Below are 19,714 nucleotides of genomic sequence, written 5' to 3'. Positions count from 1 at the left end.
TTCCTTCCATATGTACCTCTGTTCATCGAATAAGATCATCTGGCAAAATGCTGTTTGGGATGCTGCCACCATCTGTGCTATTCTTTCGCTGAAATTGTACTTTTTCTCTGATGGCACCAAGTACAGGGAAATCTGCCAGATTCATGTCAACAGAATTCTTGGGCAATTAATAAAGTACAAACAAAAACCTGTTCTATTAGACCTTTTGAAATCTAGGAATTCATCCTTTCTATAAACAAATTAATGTTAGGGAGTTTGTTTCTTCCTTTGTTTTTCCTCCAGGTTCCTTTGTTATTTGTTAGTCTTAAGAGTGAATAGAATATTTTTTGTTTACTGATAATAAGAGACACTGTTACTATTTCAGTTTATTAAACTGCCAGTAAAATTGCCTGCAATACTTTGGTATGATTTACAATTTTGGCCCTGCCTTTTTCCAGCACAAGTTTGCCTTGAGGGCTACACCGATGCAGAAATGTAAGGTATGAGCATCTCTGAGGAGGAGTTATTTTCTTATTGTTCAAGGAGTTGGGTAGGATTGATCTTGGGAAAAAATGACTAAGGAGGGTAGATAAGATTCTTCAAATAGCTGAAAGAAGATAGAACCCATTAGCCAGAGAAATGGTACCCTCTTCTTTGCTGAATGTGGCTATTCTTTCATTTGGGTTCTTGCACTGAGCAGGAAGTTTGATTTGGTAGTTGAAATGGCCTCTTCCAACTCTGTGATTCTGTGATTTTCTCTGCAGAACATCACCATGCAGCCAGTTAATGTAGTAGGAGTGTGTTCTCTATCTTTTTTTTTTTTTTAAATGCTGCATTTATTCCACTCGGTTTAATGGCTTTTGTCTTTTTTCCTTTAAAATTTGATTTGACCCTCTCTTTTTTTTGTCCCTTCTGGGATCGTCATTACCTAGCATGAGAGCCCTTGTTCATGACAGTTGTCTCAGATGGCAAGCACTAGGCACTGACGGGTGAACTGAGTTTGCTGAGAAATTCCAGCCTCGTTGGACCCCACTTCCATCTAAACCAGCAGAGCAGAGAAATTGCCTGTTACTTTGTGTCGATTTTTCATGCACTCTTAAAGTGCTTTGTATTGACACGCTGTCAGAAATGGATTGTCACATTAACCCGCTGAGCGAGGCATGGGTTCTTGAGCATGTGCAATTGCACTGGTGTTCTCCAAGTCATATATATAGAAGAAGGGGCCTTTTTCTATACCTGCTCTCCCTTCTTATATCTCTAATTCTGACTATCTCTTTATTAGCTCTTTACTGACAATATTTATATAAGCCAAGTTTCCATTGAGCTGAGCTCAATTCCTGGTGACTTCATGGAGAAATCTGTGAAGTTTATTGTAGCATGTAAGTGGTTGTTTTTTTTTTTTTTTTTTTTTTGCCTTTTCAAATTCCTACTCTCATTTACAGCCCAACATCTGATGGTCATCCTTCCAAATATTAACAGATCTGATTCTGCTTAGCTTTTGAAGATCAGCCGGCTACCTGATACAATATTTATTGTATTAAATTTACTGTACAATATTTATGCACTTTTTTTTAATTAACTGAGGGGTTGTAGGACGTATGCTTTGGATACAAGTCTCTGGCTCGATTTCTGGCATCTTTAGTAAAAGGTATCTGGTAGAAAATGGCAGGAAAGACTTCTGCCTAAATCTTGAAAAGTCACTTCCAGTTGTGGTAGAACAGAGCTGGTAACCTGATCTGTGGTAAGGCATCATCCAGTCTGTTGGATCAAATCAAAACTTTCCTAAGTGGTTCAGAGTAATACAACAATGGATTTTTTTTAAAAAAAAGGACAGCAAATAAAAGAACAACATTATTTTAATTTCCAAATCTTTCTAAAATCAAATATAAAAGGCATAATGCAATATAGTCACTCGTTTTGAAGGGTCCCAAGGGGACTCTATAACCTATGGAGCCACCACCAAAAACGCTTGTCTCTCATTGATCAACTTCTCTAGTTTAAAGAACACGAGGCAGGGATATTAAACAAAACTTAATGCCCCTTTCTCTAACAGAATATCCTCCATTTGCGAAAGGGCGGCAATTAATATAAATTCAAATACAAAATTCTACTAGTGAATTAGGGCTAGTCACTCTGTTAGTCCACCCTACATATTGGGTGGGAAAATTAGAGGATAGATTTGACATCTATGATAGTTGGACTGAGCAGAAGGCAGGATTATCAAATCTGACAATTAAAACAATATGGAAGGCTACTATAAAGTGATAGGTCCTTGGTACTCTCTGAGCTTGGTTGTTTTCTTGCAGACTGCTTATTTCAACCCTGAGCTACAAATATCATCCTTTATTGCTACTATAAAATCTTGTGTATCATATGTTCTAGCCCCCAGGGTATTTCTCAACTTTGGCAACTTTAAGATATTTAGAATTCAACTCCCAGAATACTCTAAGCAGCATGTTCAATTCTGGGACTTGAAATCCACACATCTTAAAGTTGCCAAGGTTCTGTTGTGGTCCACCAGCAGCCTGCGGAGCTGGCAGCGGAGTTGGACAGCGATGAGGCTGAGGAAGAACATGGGCCAGTCCTGGAAGCTGGGGAAGGCCCAGATGAGGGTCTTCTGTGTCGGAGGCAGAGATGGGGCTAGGCCATTGGGGAGTGAGGTGCGGACTCCAGAGCCTCCAGAGGCTGACAGTAGAGAGGCAGAGGAACAGGAGGAGTCTTTTCCTAGTGCACGTATGAGAAGAGCTGCCAGAAGACAAGAGCAGCTACAGCAAAGAGGATAACTCGAGAGCAGGGCCAAGAAATGATTGGCCCGTCCCATAAGGCTTAAAAGACCAGCAACAGCTCTTGGGCTCTTTGTCGGAAAACAATGTTGATAGATTTGTTCTTGTCTTGCTGCACTTATCTCTGGTCGGCGTCTTCTGCTTCTGAACTTTTGCCAAGAGAAACCTTTGGCAGTTTGCCTAATTATACCAAGGCTGGTGATTAGACTGAAGAATTTGTGTTATGAAGAATTTGTTTTGATTTAGTTTGGACCACGCTGAGAATGAGTTAATTCTCAGCTGTTCTAATAAAGTCTGTTTGTTTTGGAACTGTTTGCGTCTAATACTACCTACTTGGGCCTGGGTCACAACAGGTTCAAAAGCACTGCTCTAGAGCAATGTAGTAGAGCCTTACAGAGCATCAGCCACGTGAAGGGATGTTTGCATTGTAATCAACAATGTACCAGGAATTGTGTGCATTGGCCTGCTGCACTGATCTGCCCCCATCAACTATTATTCATATGACTAAGAGAGAAAAGCAGAATCCAGGATCCACTCATGAAGTGAACTCACATGATACTATTTTTTCTCTGATATAAACCTTGGAACCCTTTACAGTTCTACTTAAAATACCAAATGGTGCTACATAGAAATAATGAGGAATAAGAATGATTAAAGACGCTGAGCTTATCAACAAAAAAGCTGACAATCTGGGTTCAAGACCCAAGCTCTGTGCAACAGGGTGAACTCCCATTCTTGCCCCATCTCTTGCCCACCTAGCAGTTTGAAAACATGCAAATGTGAGTAGATTAATAGGTACCACTTTGGTGGGAATTCTTTCTGATAATACAACTGTAGTTAAAGGACCAGCTTCTCAATGTGAGCGTGCAAGAGAGTAGTGCTGAACAAATTCTGGAAATGGAGCTTGTTTTGTGCCTATTGCAGGGGTGAAATCCAGCAGGTTCTGACAGGTTCTGGAGAACCAGTAGCGGAATTTTTGAGTAGTTTGAAGAACCGACAGCAGAAACTTTGAGTAGTTTGGAGAACTGGTAATTACCATGTCTGGCTGGCCCCAGAGTGGGGTGGGAATGGAGATTTTGCAATATCCTTCCCCCAGGAGTGGGGAGGGAATGGGGATTTTGCAGTATCCTTCTCTTGGAGTGGGGTGGGAATGGAGATTTTGCAGTATCCTTCCCCTGGAGTGAGGTGGGAATGGAGATTTTGCAGTATCCTTTCCCTGGAGTGGGGTGGGAATGGAGATTTTGCAGTATCCTTCCCCTGCCACGCCCACCAAGCCACACCCACAGAACCGGTAGTAAAAAAATTGGATTTTACCACTGGCCTATTGGCTTGTTTTGCGAACTGAGATGTATCTTTTTTGCAACTCTGCTTCCTTTTCTATCCTTCTTGTCCCTTTTTTTTTACAGTCCATTATTTTCCTCTCTCCCCATCCCCCCCTCCACCCCATTTCATTAAGGCTTACAGATTTGGTTGACAGCCAGGTACTGTGTTTCTTGACCTCTTCTTATCTCTCTGGTCATGTTCTCATCTCAAGAAGTAAAAGAAGAGGGGCATGTTGGTGCAGGAGAGAGAAGAAAAGGAGAAACTTATTGGAACAGAGGTGAAGGGTCAGACAAGCTACAAAATTGCTGCCCAAGAACCGAAAGGTAGGAAATAAAAATGAAATGCAGATCATATCATCTGCTGATTGCCAAGAGGGCCTTAAGAGAAACAGGCGACTAATGGCACTTTACTAGGATCTGTAAACCAAGGTTGATATTATACTCGGAATGTCAGTTCCCTATTTCTTCAGAGGTTAAGACATGCATATATTTTTTTTCTGGGTGTGAGGGAGTGACGTTGGAAAAGCAGCTGCAGCCAGGCAGAAATGCTCCAAACCCCCTCCCTGCACACTTCTCTCATGCCTTCATACATTCACTTTACCCACAAGCATCTAATCTACTGCTGCTACAGAGATAATGGAGCCATACCTGGAATTTTCAAGGATGTCTAGAGGTAGCCTCACCACACCCAAGCCCTTAGCTTACAAAGACAAGTGCTAACACAGAATTGGGAGGGGGTGTAGGAGGAAAGGAGCAAATAGAGTACAGTCAGGACAACTGAGGTGATATCTGGAGATTGGTTGCTAATACAAGCAGGCAAGAGGACTATAGTAATAGTAACGGTAACAGAGTTGGAAGGGGCCTTGGAGGTCATCTAGTCCAACCCCCTGCTCACGCAGGAGACCTGTACTAGGGATTCGAACCACCAAACTGCTGACTTTTCTGATCGACAGGCCACCTACTAGTTCATTCCACAGCCAGTAGCAGAATCTCTGTTGAGCAGCAGAGTGGGAGTCTTGTCTTGAGCTTGGAGCTTTCACAGAAGAAACTCTTTCAAGACATGTCTGTGAACCGTTCTAGATACTTTTTGGAATATTAATTCTACCTGTTAAGCGTGGAAAAAATATTTACTGCACCCCCTCGGTTCCCCCCTGCTTGGCACCATTTCCTGCAAATTGTTTAATTCATCATAATTAAAGACAGGCAAAGAGAGACACTGCTCCTTTCCAACCTCTTTTCACCTAGTCTCTCTTATACTCCCTTTTTGAAGTGAGCATTAAAAGACTGAATATGAAGGACTGAGTACTAACAGCAAAAGAATGGTTGAGTTAACTTAAAGTAATAGTCTGGTATTGGGGAAGCTGTGTGCTGCAATAAAACATTTAGAGCCTTGAGCCTTGGTGGCGCAGCGGACTAAAGTGCTGTTAAGTAGCACTATGCCAGCTGCCTGCAATTACTTCAAGTTCAAATCTCACCAGGCTCAAGGTTGACTCAGCCTTCCATCCTTCCGAGGTAGGTAAAATGAGGACCCGGATTGTGGGGGGAATAAGCTGACTTTGTATAAAAAAGAACACCGCTTGGGGGGGAGGGGGGCGAAAGCCCTACTAAGCAGGTATATACAAAATTATGAAGGCTATTGCTTAACGCATTGTAAGCCGCCCTGAGTCTCCGGAGAAGGGCGGCATATAAATCAAACTAATAAATAAATAAATAAATAAATAAATAAATAAATAAATAAATAAATAAATAAATAAATAAATAAAATTTATGTACATATTTGCTTTGCTGATGCTGAAGTGTGAGTCTAGTCCTTGGAAAGTGAAGAACTCTCATTCCAATAAAGGAGAAATACTTGTAGCTCAGGGTTGAAATGAGGAGTCCTTGGTGTTCTCTGGGCTTGGTTGTTTTCTTGAAGATGTTTCATTACCCAAACTAGGTAACATCATCAGTGCTCCTCAATCCTCATACCATGTGAAGTGAGATGTAAGGAATCTCTGCACTGGGCAGGAGCTACACTGGATGATCTCCATGGTACTTTCCATTCTTTGCATTGTTTCTTCCTTGCCACTATTAAACAATACTTTCTCTCTTCCAATTAAAAATAAACGAAACATACAAACTGACATTTGTTTGCTTTAACAAAGTTTTGCTTGTTTTGACATCGATCAGAACAAGATCTACAAAGAGTTTAATACAAGGATATGAAATATATTTGTTGTTGTTAGTTGCGAAGTTGTGTCCAACCGATGGACAACGTTCCTCCAGGCCTTCCTGTCCTCTGGAGTCCATTTAAGCTCACGCCGACTGCTTCAGTGACTCCATCTAGCCACGTCATTCTCTGTCATCCCATTCTTCTTTTGCCCTCAATCTTTCCCAGCATTAGGCTCTTCTCCAGTGAGTCCTTCCTTCTCATTAGGTGGCCGAAGTATTTGAGCTTCATCTTCAGGATCTGGCCTTCTAAAGAGCAGTCAGGGTTGATCTCCTCTAGGACTGACCGGTTTGACCGCCTTGCAGTCCAAGGGACTCGCAGGAATCTTCTCCAGCACCATAGTTCAAAGGCCTCAATTCTTTGGCACTCAGCCTTTCTTATGGTCCAACTTTCACAGCCATACATTACAACTGGGAAAACCATAGCCTTGACTATACGCACTTTTGTTGGCAGAGTGATGTCTCTGCTTTTTAGAATTCGGTCTAGATTTGCCAAGGCTTTCCTCCCCTAAAGTGTCTTTTAATTTCTTGGCTGCAGTCCCCTATCTGCAGTGATTTTGAAGCCCAGGAAAATAAAATCTACCTCCATTTCTTCCCCATCTATTTGTCATGAATTGAGAGGGCTGGATGCCATGATCTTAGTTTTCTTAATATTGAGTTTCAAGCCAACTTTTGCATTCTCCTTCTTCACGGGCATCAAGAGGCTCGTTAGTTCCTCTTCACTTTCTGCCATATGCAGATGGTATCATCTGCATATCTGAGGTTGTTGATTTTTCTCCTGGCAATCTTAACTCCAACTTTTGATTCATCTAGCCCTGCCTTTCTCATGATGTGCTCATAGGCAGGGTGACAGTATACAGCCTTGCCGGACTCCTATGAAATATATACAATAGCTCAACTTCCAAAGTGCCTCGGATTTCACCCACTAAAACAAAAATGATTTGACAAGACAAAAATCGAAAACAAAGTGCCAAATCCAGATCAGAATGAGGCATTAGCTGGCATGAATAAATTCAAGCTTACAAAACTTGAAATATATGTAAGGGAAAATATCTGCATTACAGTAGTAAAGTCTGTCAATTCACAAGTGACACAAGTTGCGGTATACTAATTTCCTTGTTTTGGGCTATTAAACACCCTCCTAAAACCCACACCTCCATTATTGTTCTTGGGCTAAGTATCCCCTTGTATAAAAACAGATTTCTAGCTTAGTGTTGGAATAAAAAAATTGCAACAATACTTGGCCATGGATATCTGAACGGTGCTAAATCAAAGCGCAGTGACATTACATTAGCACATCTGAGACCAAAAAAAGGCTAGTAAGATATGGTTTCTGCATTGCCTGTGCAGGAGGACAGAATTACAAACTGGGTTGTTTAGAGAGGAGTTTAGAGAGAAGTTATTTACAGCCATAGCCTAACTGTGTTTACTCAGAAGTCAACCCCCACTATGCCAGTATGCCTTTTCTGCGTCAGTGTGCAGAAACTTTAAATCTTTACAAGGTTGTAGTTCACAGCAACTTGAGCCAGGAACTCCTTGCTTCATATGGTACCATAGATGGTCGGCAGGATCGATTTGTTTGCTAAAGTGTGATCAGCAGCAGACGCCAAGGAAGATGGGTCTGGTTGCTCCTGGTATACTCTAAAACTCTTTAAAACAGACAGACTTCTCCTTCTGGGCTTTTCACATGGCAATGGATTGTTCCTGAATCCATACAACTTCAGAATGTTACTAGGTTGATCCTTATCGCCTCAATTATTTTACAAGTCACACCCTCAAAGGTAATGAGATGCTTCCTGATATCCCACAGTCATAATTCTCACGCGAAAAAGGGAAAGTGCAGCGGCTATGATAAAAATAAAAATGAATCTCATTGTAATGAGATTTGGGCCTCCTGATAAAACCATTTTTGATAAATGGCATTAATTTTCCGTGAGCTGTATTTATGTAACATATCCTACTTCTGCTTACTATTCTTTCTTAAGGATACTACTAGCATTTCTAAGCAGGATCTTCAGACGTTCTTAATGCTAGAGATGGAACTATATTAGGAAACTTTTTTAATCACATGTGACAATAGAAGATTTTTGTTTCCGGGGCGGGGGTGGGGAAGCTGTGGCTGTCAAAGTCTTAGGTTTTTAGAATGACTTTTCTAGAACAATTTTATTTGTGATTTTCTGCAGACTGAAGTACACAGGGCAAGACTGTGATTGCTGTTTTAATGGGGGAGGATGGGTGATTTGATGGGAAGGTCAGCAATGAAAGTTTATGCAATAACTTTTTCTGATGAAAAACAATTTGTAAGAATACCACTTTTCTCAGAGCTAAATCACCAAAATTTGTTGACATGATTTTTGAGGCCCCCCTCAGAAGGATTCAGGCAGTCTTCAGTTTGCCATATGAATTGTAGAGTGCATACGTTTAGGAATATTCATACAATAAATGATTTCTGATTTTCCCTAGATAGTAATACTTATGCATGGCAATAGGGCAACCAGCCAATAAATGCTCAGCTCCATCCAGTCGCCTTGACTCTACCCTGAATTAAGGGATAACAGAGTCATAAAAAGGGAAATTTTTAAAATAATATTTATGCTATCTTTATTTCATGTGTATTTTTGGGATAAGTGGAGTCCTGATGATGTAAAGGAGGGCACATCTCTTACTTATATGACATGAATTGCCACTGCCTGCTCCCTAGTAAAGAACCACCCTTGACTCCATAGATGTTAGAGAAAAGGTACTTTACTAGAGGTGCTGAGTGCAGCGCAAGCGAGGCAAACTCTGAAGAAAAACCATGTGAAAATCATATATTGAAAGCAATCCCCAGTGTCCAAAACCCTTCTCACTGGGAGAGTAGTCCAATCAGGTTCTGTTCTGATATTTTGGGAACCTGGTGCCTCAGGCGCTACTATAAATTCCTTTTCCAGGGCTGGCGGCATCCTTGAAGGCAGGAAGATGGCTCAGTTTGACACCTCTGGTTCCTGTTAGTGTCCCTAATTTCCCACAACATACTTTCACACATCCAGCACTGTTTCCGTCCCCAATGCTATGGCAGTTGCTAGTGAGCTTCAAAGAAAGCAAAGATAGGCAGCTGACACGAATGTGGGGAATTGATAAGATAGAGAGACTCAAATTGAGGCATATAAAGCTGAGAAATCTTCTCATATGTATTCTACTTGCCTTCCTTAAAGCTGCTTCCCTGAATTTGTGAATGGATGCTAAGGGATCTATACTGGCATGACTAGGAGAGAAGATTACTGCTGAATCAGAACCAAGGTCTTCTTATTGACTGACTGACTGACTGACTGACTGACTGACTGACTGATTGACTGACTGACTGACTGACTGACTCTGTCTGCCTGTCTGTCTGTCCGTCCATCCATCCATCCATCCGTCCATCCATCCATCCATCCATCCATCCATCCATCCATCCATCTATCTACTATATCTATCTAATTTATTTATTTATTTATTGGTTTATAACCCAGAGAAAGAGAGAGAAATCGATTCATGAAAACACATGCAATGACCATCTACAGTATAAAAATGAACTTACTTGTCTACTTGTTCATTTTTATACTGTAGATGACTATTGCATGTTTTTTGATGGATGGATTGTAAAGCAACGAAATCTCTCTCTCTCTCTTTCTCTTGCTATGGGTTATAATCCAATACATAAAATCCAAACAATCCAATAAATAAAATCAACAACAAACCCAGTAACTAACCAAGCCTCTTCAATCAGGGATTTGAAAGCAGGGGCTCTTACCTAGCATATGACCTTCAAAACCACTGAGTCATAGAATAGAGAGATGGCATAGAGATTCAGATCAGAAGTCACTCTTTTCATGGGTAGCATTCTACATAAAACTAAACTCTAAGCTGCTGGGTTCTTTTTATGTGTGACTTTCCCAATAATGTACTTCTGCTGCCTGTTATGACAAAGCTTTTAGGAAATTCTTTTGAAAAGCAAAAGGTGATTGCCACATTGACTATTTGACATATTCCTGTTTTGTCTGTCTTTTCTAATTTCTATGTTCAGATGCTTTTCCTCTCAGATGGTTCTTTTTCTCTCCTCCTTGCACATTCATCCTAATTCTTCTAAAACGTGATGTGTTGTGATTGGACTTGATTGACAGTGCTTCTTGCCTGCCATACTGTTTAGCTGTGCAGCCAAGGATCTGCATTAGAAAGCAACACTGAATTCTGAAGAGCCATGTGGAAGATTCTTAGAGGGTAAAAGAGAGAGTCAAAACAGTGTCAAGCTATTGCTCTGTCAAGAACCATTGCATGTCACCTGGTGTCATTTAAAAGGTTCAGTGAAGATAAGTTGCAGCATGAAATGGAAGATCTGCAATGTGTCACCCTTGATGATGTCAGAAATCTGCTCTCAAAAGCATGTATATAGCATGTATATATGTGTTATGTATGTGTATGGGAAGATATATACACTGCTCAAAAAAATAAAGGGAACACAAGCAGAAGACATCCGAGATCTGAATGAATGAAATAGCCTTATTAAATACTTTGTTCATTACATACAGTAGTTTTGTGTTCCCTTTATTTGTTTGAGCAGTGTATAAACTACTGTATGTAAAGAACAAAGTATTTAATAAGGCTATTTCATTTATTCAGATCTCGAATGTCTTCTGCTTGTGTTCCCTTTATTTTTTTGAGCAGTATACTTTCTTTTGAGACCAGGCAACAGAATTTCATTTTTCATGTGTGCCAGTGTGCTCACAGTAAAAAATGATAATAAAGTTTATCTCATCTCATCCCACCCTACCCCTTATCCTACCCTACCCTACCATCTGATCTTATCTGAGCTTATTTTAGGAACCATAGATTGTGTATAGGTTAATCTTTAGTGTTCACTCTGGTCGGTAAAATGTCCAGTTTCTGATCTGCTAAACAGTTATTTTCAACCATTCACCTCGATGAATGTGGTAACAATGAGATATCTTTCTTGATCAGTGACGTTTTATGTTAACAATCACAGTGGAATTTCTGAAGCAAACCAGTACTAAACATGCTTGCAAAACCAGTGATAATGTAAATGCACGGACCATCTTGAAATATATTTGAAAGCTGTAGCTATCGTAACCATTTTGCTTGCATCTTTTGTGTAGATATGACAGGCATAGTAGAAGAATTTGAATCCTTGCCTTCTAATATCCATTATGAGAATCTAAAATCACATCAGTTTATGATGCAGTCAAATACTTAATGTTTCACCATATGAACCTATAGGCAGTAAGATATATAGGCGCACACTGCAATGCCTTCTGGCTTATAAAAATCAATACTTTTTGCAGTTCTTGTTTTCTTTACTTTCTTTACTCTATATGTGTGCGTTATGTAGAAGTGGGAAAGAAGTTCTTATTTTCTGGGAAAAATAATTTGTTTTCAGGCCTGTAGGCAGCTGAGTATTTAGACATCAAAAGTAGCAAGTAATCTAAGTTGGTTTATCTGGATAGCTGTCTCTGTTGTGTTTATGTTACCAATGTTTGTTACCCTTGAATAAAGTTCACACTTATAAAATTCTGTCTGTCTGGTTCCTTGTGGGACCCCAGGTGTTTCCTGGAAAACTTGAAAGACAAAACAATAATCCTCTCCAGATGGCACCATCATTCATTTTTTTGTTTGTGTCATATTTCCTATTTGTTTTTGTGTTTGGCAGGCTCCCCAAATTGCTTTGAGGATGGCTTTATTTTTTTCTTTTAGTTTTTTTTCCCTTTCCCTTCACTTCCTGAAGCAAGAAGAAAGTGAAATATTGGACATTGCAAGGTCATCTTACGTCCTTTGTGTGAAATGATGAGCTCTCTTTCCATTCCTATTCCTGATTGACGAGATCATATTTGGAAAGAGAACCAATAACTTCTCCTGGACACTGGCCCAGCTTAATTTCTTTTTCCATTTTTATAGCCAGGTTGAGATTTTGTTTGCTCTAGATGAATCAAGAGAGTTTGTCAGGAGGCAGTTGAGATATTATCCATTTCCTGGGCAAGAATGAAAAGCAGGTACTGAGTAAAAGAACTTTCTATTCATAGTCTAGAATATCTGAGATATACTGTATCTCACAAAAGCAATTTGATATAATCAGTCCTCAGGTACAACAGCAGTTGGGGCTGGAATTTCCTTTTTAAACATGTTTATTCTTTTATCGCCAAAGATAAACTACAAAACAAAGAAAAAATAAGAAAAAACTAACAAACATCCAACACTAGCCATAAAAAGAAAACATGTGTAAACTCCCCTCCAATATCAAATACATCTAATATTAAACATAAAAAAAATCCACCCCAGCTGAATGTTGAAAGATATTTCAAAAGTCTAATATATTCCCCTCCCCTTACATTATGGGTCTACAAAGTTAAAAATGTTCCCATCTGTATCTAACAAAAATGCTGTATTACATAACCAAGTATCTTTGATGTGGAAATCTATTTATCTAGTAATTGAATCAACTCAACATCTGCATGTTGATGGTAACTGCATGATGGACTGCATGGTAATAGTCAATAGGTTACCCCAAAGTTAAAACTAATCTTCAAATCCCTCTGTTAACCATCTGTAATTGTATCTAACATGTAGAAAATCCACAAATGACTTCCAGTCTCTTATAAACTTGTCTAATCCATAGTCTCTAATCAAAGCAGTTAATTTTGCCATCTCTGCTAATTCAGTCAATTTTAAAATTCTTTGACAGTTGGCATCCTGGGGCTGGAATTTCCATTGCTAAGTGATGTAGTTGTAAAGCACAACCTCGTGTGACTACATTGCTTAGCTGTGGCAATCCTGGAAGCCTTGGTTGCCATTGTAACCTGAAGATGGTGAGGGCTATTAAGCAAGGACCTCATGGGAAGAGGCAGGAGTTAAGCAACCAGGCTGGCAGGTGAGACTGCAGGTAAGAGCTGTGAGCAGGCGGGGCACTATGGAGTACATATAGGTAAAAAATAGCTAGAGTGAGAGTGACTTGAGGGAGTGGCTTGTGATTTCCTGCTGGCTTCCCCATTGACTTTGCCTGTGGGAAACCAGCAGGAAAGTTCATAAATGGCAATCACATGACTGTGGGATGCTGCAGCCATCATAATTGTGAACCATTTGTAATAGCTTGAATCACAATCTTGTGACTATGGGGATGCTATGATGGCCCAAACAACAAGAGCCAGTTGTAAATTCAGTGCTGTCATAATCAGTGGTGGGATTCAAGTAATTTAACAACCGGTTCTCTGCCCTAATGATTTCTTCCAACAACCAGTTTGCCAAACTGCTCAGAAAGTTAACAACCGGTTCTCCCGAAGTGGTGCGAACTGGCTGAATCCCACCACTGGTCATAATTCTGAATGGTTGCTAACAGGTAGTTATAATCTGAGGAGTATATGTATTATATAAATATCTCAGGGTATGAGTATGGTTGGTTTATGTGTAGTTGCCTCTGCTACATATGAAAAAACATTAGAATGATCAGTTGTTATGGGAATAGAGAGGAAGTTAAACAGCCATTCTGGAGTAGTGAGCAACTCTGAAAGATTGAGAGTTTAGTTTTGAGTCCTTTTATGCAATGCTTCCCATAGGAGGGTTGTCTGTTTCCAACATAGATGCCAATGTAAGGATGTGAGTCACAAATGAATTTTCCTATTTTTGTTTTTGAACAGGTAGGTGTGTTTCTGTATCAAATATTGTATTGCAGCCACTCATCATTTTTACTTTCTAAGAAAGCCTCTATAAAGCCTACAAGGGTATGAAAGCATAAGACAAAGGTGTTTGTAACATGCTAGCTTCTCATTTAATTTTAATTAAAATAAATTATTAAAATATAATAACATCTTGATATGCTCTAAGGATATCTGTGAGCAAATCTGGCACCAGATTGTTATATCTGAATTAAATAGCAGACAAAAGTTGGGCTTTTTTTCTTCTTCCTTGAGGCAAATTTCATAAAGACAAACAAAATGAACAAGTGACCCTTGAGGTTTTTAGCTGTGAGTTTATCTGGAATTGAAATGGTTGAATGTATGAATCTTCTTTAAATCTTGGATTGGCTCCATGGCAGGGGTAAAATCCAGCGGGTTCTGACAGGTTCTGGAGAACTAGCAGCGGAAATTTTGAATAGTTTAGAGAACCGGAAAATACCTCTGGCTGGCCCCAGAGTGGGATGGGAATGGAGATTTTGCAATATCCTTCCCCAAGGAGTGGGGAGGGAATGGGAATTTTGCAGTATCCTTCACCAAGCCACGCCCGCAAAGCCACACCACGCCCACAAAGCCATGCCCACAGAACCGGTAGTAAAAAAAATTGAATTTCACCACTGCTCCATGGCTAATGCTTCATGAGAAAGTAAGTCTGAGTGGGCCAGATAACAAAGAGAGGAACCTTCAGCTGCTGACTGGTTCACTGAAGCTGAAGTGAGTAGATTTAGTTAGTTAGTTTGTTTGTGTTTGTTTGTTTGTACATGACCCATCTCACTATTCAAAGCAAACCTGGGCAGCTTTGTTTCCAACAAGGAGAGCTGCCTTTCACAACACTTAACTTTTAATATTCCAGACCATGCTTTCCTTTGCAGCTGGTGGCCACCTTAGAAAGTGCATCTGTCCAAATTGATTTCTGCTGTGAGAACTCCAGGGAATTGCCTTTGCTTGGAATAAATCCTGATGAATCCTGCCACTCTGCTACCCAGCAGGAATATTTGTAAGCTTGAGAATGTCAGAGTTAACTGTGGTCCTGGTAAGGTGACCTTTTGCAACAACACTCAAATAGAGCTATAAAAAGGTTCCTGATTGATAATTTATCTTGGTTAAATATCAGATCAACAGATGACTTAGGCCTACTAGTGGCTTTTTTTCCTTCTGTGACAGAGAGTTAGGAGCCAAAAAAAAAAAAAAAAAAAACAGGTACAGGAATTAGCAGTCAGTTTGCACCTGTTACTACAAGAGACTCCAGCTGAAAAAAGAAGAAGAGGCACTTCAATTTACTGCAATTATCTCCATTTTCCCAGGATAAGGATCCTTGAGATATTTATCTGATTTACAAGGGTGTTCTGTCGAGGTGGCAGGCACAAGACCTTAAAGAGGCATTCATCAATTTCATAGGCAGGGGAGTCAGGGGGGAAGTATGAGAGAGACTTGGTGAAAAGAGGTTGGAAAGGAGCAGTGTCTCTCTTTGCCTGTCTTTAATTATGATGAATTAAACAATTTGCAGGAAATGGTGCCAAGCAGGGGGAACCCAGGGGTGCAGTAAATATTTTTCCCCCACTTACATATGTAACAGGTAGAATTAAAATTCCAAAAAGTATCTAGATTGGTTCATAGACCAGACATGTCTTGAGAAAGTTTCATCTGGGAGAGAATTCTCCATTTCTTCCTTTGCATAAGAAATACCTAGGTAAAAATGTTGATAATGCTTTTGAGGGAGCAGTTTAATCCAATCAGGGACAGGTTACCTGGGTACACACACACACACACACACACACACACACACACACACACAGTGTTTTTTCTTGGTTACTTAATCAATTTTATATCTTTGTATAGGACACTGAATTATAACCTATGGAATGGGCTGGATATGTAGAGGATAGTAAGAAATTTTTTTACTACCGGTTCTGTGGGCGTGGCTTGGTGGGCATGGCGTGGCGTGGCGTGGCATAGCATGGCTTGGTGGGCATGGCTTGGGCATGGCAGGGGAAGGATACTGCAAAATCTCCATTCCCACCGCACTCCAGGGGAAGGATACTGCAAAATCCCCATTCCCTCCTTACTCCTGGGAGAAGGATATTGCAAAATCTTCATTCCTACCCCACTCTGAGGCCAGCCAGAGGTGGTATTTGCTGGTTCTCCGAACTACTCAAAATTTCTGCTACCGGTTCTCCAGAACCTTTCAGAACCTGTTTCCAAATATGATTCTTAAAGTTTTTCTATTCCATACAACTGCTATATTTTTTACTCTAAGTATTCCCATTGTCTTTTTTGAAGGAAAACAGTTATTTTAATCTGTTTTCCTTTCAAAACCGTTTCTCTATTATTTTCTCTCCCCCCCCCCACCTGATTTCCTTTACAGGCTTGCTTCTTTATCACCAATTTTGTTAGAAGACCTTTTTAAAAAATAAAGTTTTAATACTATATGGTTCAGTTATTGAGCTGAACTTGATTCTGGGAAGCAAGGGGATTCTGGGGGTGGAAATTTGATAAAAAGAGTAATCAGTAAACTATGGAATAGATGGAATTTAAATCCTTTTAGCAGTAGAAGGATATCAATCACTATGAGTCTAGTTCATTGTTCATTTTGTACATTTACAAATACTGATTTTTAAAAACTGAAATAAATCTAGACCCTTAAATTAAACTGGTCTTTTTCCAAATAATAGTTGATGAGGTTTATTTAAATCTGAACACACCTACAGTTTTTAGTTTATATGCAGTCATTTCCAACAGCTATGTCTTCTATGGTTTTTTTTTTTTCCAATGTGGAGCTATGATAAATTTTTAGTCTCTTTTCTGAACTGAGTGTGGTTAAATTATCCGAGTCAAACTAATGTATCTGGCAACATGCTCATTCCTCTCTACCGGAGCACTTTTGAAAGAGTTTCATGCTTCTTCATGATATCTGTTTATTTGATAGCAGCACTTGAAAAGGGCTTTCTTCTCATCCTATCACTTTTCACATAAGTTACCAGTCTGTATCATTTAAAGTAATATCAGTGGGCAAAATCATTCCTTCTTTTATGATAACAATCTTTAAATCCTTGCAAAGAGTTAAGGTAGGTTTTTACAGAGGTTAGGAATAAAATAAAGTGGCCTATCAAAATTTCCTATATCAAGAAGCAGAACTGCTTCTTGAATGAGAAGCGAAATGTCTTCAAGAAAAAAACAAAGTCCCAGTTGCCTTATGAAAAAGCACCTTTGGAACAACCATGACCTGGATGACTGAGAATCTCCACAGATATTTTATCACTTATATAGTGGTGTTGGTAAGGTCTTGAATGTCTGTTGTTGAGTCAGTGGCTCCAGCAATACATGTATACAATATGAGATAGATTATAAGTATGTGTGACTGGTAGATTTGCAGGGACTCAAACAAACTCTATTTTTCTCACTGTACTAACCTTGACCTGGAGAATCACTCAATGACTTTGTCGATCAGGAAATGAAAATGGGAGAACAATAGGAAGAGGAAATTTATAACAGGAAGAGGGCATTTATATCTCGGAGGACCTCTCATGGACTATGAATGCTAACATGCTTGTGAAGAAGGCACAGAAGAGGCTGTACTTCCTGAGAATGCTCAGGAAGATAAATCTATTTTAGCATCTACTTCTGTTCTGTCCTACTATCGCAGCACCATTGAGAGTGTCCTGACATACAGCATTCTTGCATGGTATGGGAGCAGCTCTGTAGTGGACAAAAAAGCTCTACAGAGAATCATTAAAACTGCCCAGAATATCATCAGACTCCAGCTACCAGCCCTGGACGACATCTTCGAATCTCGCTGTTTGAGAAAGTTGCATAACATTCTCAGAGACTCTTCCCATCCTGCGTACAATCTTTTTGGACTGTTGCCTTCTGGCAGAAGATACAGAACAATTAAAACTCGGACCACACGTTTTCTGAATAGTTTTTATCCCAGGGCTATAATTGCACTCAACAATGAAGGGCCATCATCAGTGAGCTGTTGGACAGTATTACTTGGTCTGTTGTGTGGATGTTTGGACAGTTTAGGGGTGGAGAATTGCGGTGGGTGGGAGTGTGTTTGGGGATTGTTATGTGTGTTGGACCTGGTCTTTGGGTGTTAAGCGAATTTCGTTGTATGGGTATACTGTGTATACACGTACAATGACAATAACGTTATTTATTTATAAATGCTGTAACTTAATTTGATTGCTGAAGTCAACTAAAGGAGTCATTGGCTCATATGGGTAAATATAAATAATAAACCAGTTCAAGAATTGGTAAGCTCAAGTGAGACAGTGGGAAGATCACAATGGTGAACTTGTGGCAAATATAATTTGCCAGGGCTATATAAGTAAGCTCAGGTCTCTGACCAGGAAAAGTAGGAATTTTATTTTTCTTCATCCCCTTTAAGTTCATCGGTATTTTTTTAGAATATGCTCTTATTTATACATTTACCAAGTGACCATGCTGGTAGCTGGCCTATCTTGAAAAGATTTATGTCTCTTATAAAAGACTCTTTGACAAAGCCTCATTTAACAAGGCACTTGTTGAGGCCCTGGGTGTGATTGGTCTTATTGGGGAATGTAAATAATTGCTGCCTTCCTTTAAAGACCAAAGAAATCACAGCTGAGGGCTCTGCCTAAAGCATTGAATTCCACCCTAACTCTCAGCAAATCACTAACATAGTTTTTCTCTTATGTTCTCTCCCCTGGTTGTGCAAAAATATTGAACTGACACTTAAAATCTAAGCATTCTGTTCGTGTTTGTTGCCTGAGGTCAGATTTCTGTTACCAGTTACCTCAACAGCATAATAATGTAAGAACCTGTCTGATTCAGACCAAAAGGCCACTAATACAGCGGTTTTGCTCCTCCATATGCTAACCTGTTGGAAGACCAGAAGGAAGACACCAGCATAATAGCAGTACTAGTAACTGACATTAATATAATGACTGCTAGTTCTTGATCATTTTATCTTCCATGAGTTTAAAAACCCGTTTCTATAGGCTTCACTATTTCTTGCAAGAGCAAATTTCATATTTATGTAAGGAAATGCTTTTTCCTGTCTGAATCTTCATCAAATGTTCCTCAGTACATCCTTTTCATCCCTATTATTTGAGAAAGAAAAGATTGCAGACTAACAGAGTTGGAAGGGACCTTGGAGGTCTTCTAACCCAACCCCCTGCTCAAACAGAAAACCCTACACCATTTCAGACAAATAGTTAATCTAATCTCTTCTTTAAAACCTCCAGTGTTGGAGCACCCACAACTTTTGAAGGCAAGCCATTCCACTGATTAATTGTTCTGTCAGGAAATTTCTCCTGAGTTTTAGGTTCAGTCTCTACTTGATTAGCTTCCTCCTTTTTCTTTACTTCTTGTTCTGCCCTCAGGTGCTTTGGAGAATAGATTGACCCCATCTTCTTTGTGGTAGCCCCTTAGATATTGGAACACTGCTATCATGCCACTGCTAGTCCTTCTTTTTATCTCACTACTTGCTTTCCAGACAATGGGCACAAGTCTCTATACCTCCATATATCCTCGTTTCCTAGACCAGAATTATGATGATGCATTCATGGATGTTATTCAAGGATGTTTTCTAGATCCTTGATAATTTTGTTTTATCTTTTCCTCACATGTTCTATCTGTATGACATTTTCTTGAACCTCAAATGCTAAGTATGGTAATACTAAAATATATAGAATAGGATCGGATCGGATCGGATCGGATCGGATCAGATCGGATAGGATAGGAT

Source organism: Pituophis catenifer, unplaced genomic scaffold (genome assembly GCF_029215685.1).
Source record: "Pituophis catenifer annectens isolate HBS135680 unplaced genomic scaffold, rPitCat1.0.hap2 SCAF_2, whole genome shotgun sequence".
NCBI lineage: Eukaryota > Metazoa > Chordata > Lepidosauria > Squamata > Colubridae > Pituophis > Pituophis catenifer.
This window is presented reverse-complemented; position numbering follows the sequence as displayed.